The sequence below is a fragment of the Triticum dicoccoides genome, chromosome 7B (genome assembly GCF_002162155.2).
Source record: "Triticum dicoccoides isolate Atlit2015 ecotype Zavitan chromosome 7B, WEW_v2.0, whole genome shotgun sequence".
NCBI lineage: Eukaryota > Viridiplantae > Streptophyta > Magnoliopsida > Poales > Poaceae > Triticum > Triticum dicoccoides.
In genome coordinates this window covers 240746729-240751131 of record NC_041393.1, presented here as the reverse complement: position 1 = coordinate 240751131, position 4403 = coordinate 240746729, and the positions used below count along the sequence as shown (strand labels likewise).

The window sequence follows — 4403 nt, the reverse complement described above, 5'->3', positions numbered from 1 at the left end:
ATGTTCAGCTTTGTTTAGCTTTGTTATGTACTTTTCTTAATAATGTTCAGTCCGAGGTTTCAACCTCCTTTTTGAAAAAGGAAAAGACAATTACTTAGACTAACTCCTGTTTCAGTTTTTAGTTTACTCTTCGATTTATCTATACTCTTCTAAGAAACCGGGTTGGTAATGATGGTGTGCCTGCCATCTTGCAATATAGACCGTCCGATCTATATCTGACGGATAGAAAGCAAACTATGGCAATTTTGCAAAAGGATACCCGCACCTCTCTCGTTCATCCTTATCTCCCACAACTTCATTGTTGAGTAACTAAAAAAGGGAGCCTCTGAAACAATCTGGCATGGTGGCCGCTGCCGGCGTCGTCCATCCCCATGCCTCCACTAAGTCCGACCACCAATCACCACCGTGCCCCACTCCTCCTCACCTTATCTCTCATCTTTCTCGAGATATCATTTTTTTGATGAAATTCTCGAGATATCATTAGTTTTTACACATGGGATTACTCCTGCATGGGTCAATCACAACAGGTGTTTTATAAAAAAAATGCATCTTGATGTTCCGTGCAATGCACAGGCATCTTGCTAGTAGATAAAAAAAATGACGGGCGTGCATACAAATTTCAGGAAACCTGTCAATAGAATATTCCTTAAAAAGGCTAACGAGTAAATACACAAGTAAACTAAGAATATAATTGAATTAGAATTAATATTGTGTTAAATCGATGACCCGAGTATTTAAATGATTGGGTTAGGACAGATCAAATAAAATTTGGATTCCCCAGAAAATCCACCAGCCCTCTTCTCTTTAACAAGTCTTTTGTTTGAGACATCAATCGAACACTAGCTAGTGCATGGCATGCTCGTGGCAACGGCCGATGCCGCATGCCCAAGCTGTCGCGGCAACGATTCGGTTTCATCTTCCATCTACGTTCTAGGGAAAACAAGTCTCCGTACAAAATTGCTCATGAGTCTTGAAACTGGCTAGCATAACTTTTATTACAAATGAGTAAGGCGCCTGAGATGAAAACTCCTACAAAACATGCAGAGAGAAAAACACACACACACACACACACAACATCAGAATTTGTAGCATAATAAACTCTTCCCTAAATCCTATTACATGATCGAATCAGTTAAAAGATACAATTTAACCTAGCATGAACGATAAGAGTCACTCGGGCTAGCCAAGGAGACCACCTATGATATACCCACACACCAAGGCTAAGCTAAGCCTTGATGAGAGGAAGAATCCACAGGCAAGTCATCCTTGGCTATCAGAGATAAAAACTCTTATCACCATGTAAGGCTTGCTCTCTTTGATCTGTTTTCTCCTTGCTAATGCTTCCTTCTCAGGTCTATTTATAGTAGTTTGCAAAGAGAAAATGACCTAACTATATATTCTCAGGAGTTACAAAAAATATTTATATATTCCTAGATGTCAACCATATCTCTCAAGACCTCATCATTCTGCCCATGTATCAAGAATATATTCTTAACAATTAGAGCGTGCATGATACTTTATTAATCTATCTTGAGCTTTCCCTTTTCAAAAAGTAGATTTGGAGGATGACGGGCATGCACATGCATGCACACCTGCCTTCTTGGGTAAGGGGGGACATGTTTCGACACCTTCAAAAAGAAGATTTTATGCAAATATTCATTTCTGAGCCCAGGCTCAGCTGCTCCTGAAATCTTACCCGTCTGCTTGCGTGTGGATGCGTGCCCTGGAATGTATTCCCAGCCGTATTTTACCCGTATCAGATTTAAACAATGAACAGGCCTACATGCATTTAATGCGACGGAGGCGTTAGTCTGCACGCAGAACAGGCTGTGCATGCACGCCCAGCGATTTCCCGTGCAAGCCTGAGCCATCTCTTGCACTGTGGATTTAACTGCCACTCACCCAATCCGTCTATATTTATTCTCTTTTCCTCAGATTCTCCAGGCAAAACTCCATACAAACCTTTTCCCGCGCCGCGACTCTTATCCTTGATCTGCTGCCATGTCTGCTTCATCCTCAGCTAGACTTGCACATATACCAGGGCATCCAAGTCTGGAAATGCCAGGCGACCATCCACATATCATGCTATATAAGACACATACACCACAATGAGCAGCATGCGTCAAACATATATAGCTGCAATGACGCTTTGATATGGCCATCAGGCCATGCCAGTTGCCAGATACCTTGCCCACATTAACATCAAACCGCCTAAGGGAGAAAACACTTTGCATTGTTTAAACACCAAGTTTCAAGGAAATGCTTCGACTTCAACATTCGACTAGTACTTCAGGTTTGACATTACAAATTCAAACCCATTGTCCAGTTTACAGTACCCACATTTGGGTTACAAATTCAGAGGCGACAAACCAAAAGTGAAAAAATACACTAAGGAACACACGCATGACAGAGTCAAAAATTAGGACCACCCTGCAACTATTCCGCTTCATTCCCTCGGTCTACGATTTCAAAGCACGGGAAACTCTTGGCAGGTCATGCTGGTTCCCTCTCATAGACACGATCTCATATGCGAGCCGCAGGTGATCAAACAATATCTGTGCACACAAATGAGGTCACATATTAATGAAACCTATGTTCATCACAAGTTACTACAACATTCATCAAAATGTGATGCCCGATACTTATCCTCTGATGATAGATCGCAGGTAGAGCCCATTGAACTCATGGATGTAGTGCACAATGTAAACGCTTCTCTCCTCCCTGTCAACAAATCATCATTTCAAGACCATTATCATCTATACTACATTACAAAAGTTGCTCTTGGCATAAACTCACCTAGCGCAAGGATCATGCTGGGACATAAAGGCATACAGGAAAGTCCATCCTTCCACTTCAACCAACCAGCCACCGAATATGTCTCTGAAGCATTGGCAGAATAGAAGCTAGAATATTTTTGCATTGGCGATGTGCTTCCTTTCCATCTCATCAGTAGGGTGTGTCTCAGCTGGGTCCAAGACCGTGAAGATCTCCTTCTCGGGGTCCAGGATGTACAAGGACCAGCAACCCATGAAGTGCACTAGGAACATAAACTGAATTCAGTATTTACAATAGTAGTACGTCAGCATGAGACATCCAAAGATCTCAGGATTACCTTCTTCAGCCACTCAATCTTGTTTCCCATTAGCTTGGACTCCATCATCTTACAGATGTAATCCCAGTCAACTTCATCATCTGGTTTGCAAAGTTCTTCCTGCAGTTCCTACACCCAATCAGTTGTTTCTTTCCGAAAACGTAGCTACTACAAACCAAATGTTGATGAAAGAGATAGTTACCACAAAGCAGGGATCCAAAATCTCTCTCCATCTTGCTAGCCATCCATGGTATATATCATCAACTCTTTCGCAGTTAACATTTGATGGATGCCCCTGCAGCCATCCACTGTAATCTCACCTCTAGGCCCAAGCTCATCCTTAAGGTCCTGGTCCTGACAACACCACCGCAATTGGATTGAAGTGGCTAACCCAATTTCTGATGAAAAAATCACAAAACAGCTCATAAGTACAAATATCAATAAGTTCCTTGCGATTAGACTTACAAGATAGACGCCTTATTTCGGCAGCTTCCCGTCCGAACAGCCCATCATGTTGTCGTAGAACCACAAAACATCCCTAATTGACGGCTCATCATGGTTTAGACCGACTGGCGGAGGGAACTTCTCCCCACACTCACTCGTTACTGAAGGATCAACTGGTGGATTCCCTGAACCACTCGCCATAGCTGTTTCGTCCTTCTGAGAATCACCTCATACCGAATCCCGCACTTAGCAAGGTATTCGGCAATCCCAAGCTATCCGCACAAGCCCCTGCTCAGGCCATGTTTTCTGGCCAGATCCCTTGCCTCTGATCCTGATCCTCCACCTCGCTCCATCCGCAACCCCACCTGGGCTGATGTTCCAACACTAGCATCGTCCTCTTCTTACAACATAATTTACATTGATCCAGATATCGAGTTAATCTGCAACACTAATTTCTCAAAAGATGGTGAACGCGATCCTGACTTTAAAAGAAGGCACCTCTAAGCAAGGGCTGCAATGCCACGGCTTACTATTTAGATAGGGCCATTTAGATATGACAAAAAAATATTAAGGATTTTTGCTAAAGCAAACCAGTTTTTTGACAAAATGATGCACAGAGGAGACGAAGACAGTCACAGTTGAAAATTTACAGCACAAGAATGGGAGGGTTTGGGTGTAGACCTTTTCGTCCATCTAGGTGCCTCCAGAATGACTCGGTCGGTCGACTGCGCCGACCTCGTCGGAGATGCATCCCGACGCCGGTGGACACTAACTCCTTCTCTACCAGTCCCATCGCCGCCAAGCTGCTTAGCGCACCCAGACCCAGCATTCGAGTCTTCATGAACGGCAAGACCAGCTTCGTTGTTGG

General features: G+C 43.4%; 1 long non-coding RNA gene across 4 annotated transcripts; it reads right to left on the bottom strand.

Annotated features, from left to right (window-relative positions):
- Positions 1-2239: 2239 nt before the first annotated feature.
- On the bottom strand, positions 2240-4397 carry LOC119337972. Of its 4 annotated transcripts, XR_005163707.1 has the most exons (6): positions 4217-4397; positions 3557-3975; positions 3294-3445; positions 3113-3211; positions 2797-3037; positions 2240-2721 (listed from the first exon to the last, which is right to left on the bottom strand). It is a non-coding gene; the product is annotated as an uncharacterized LOC119337972 (long non-coding RNA). The 4 variants fall into 4 exon arrangements; XR_005163708.1 differs by having other exon boundaries at positions 3113-3220; positions 3557-4397; XR_005163706.1 differs by having other exon boundaries at positions 3557-4397.
- Between the last annotated feature and the right edge of the window lie 6 nt (positions 4398-4403).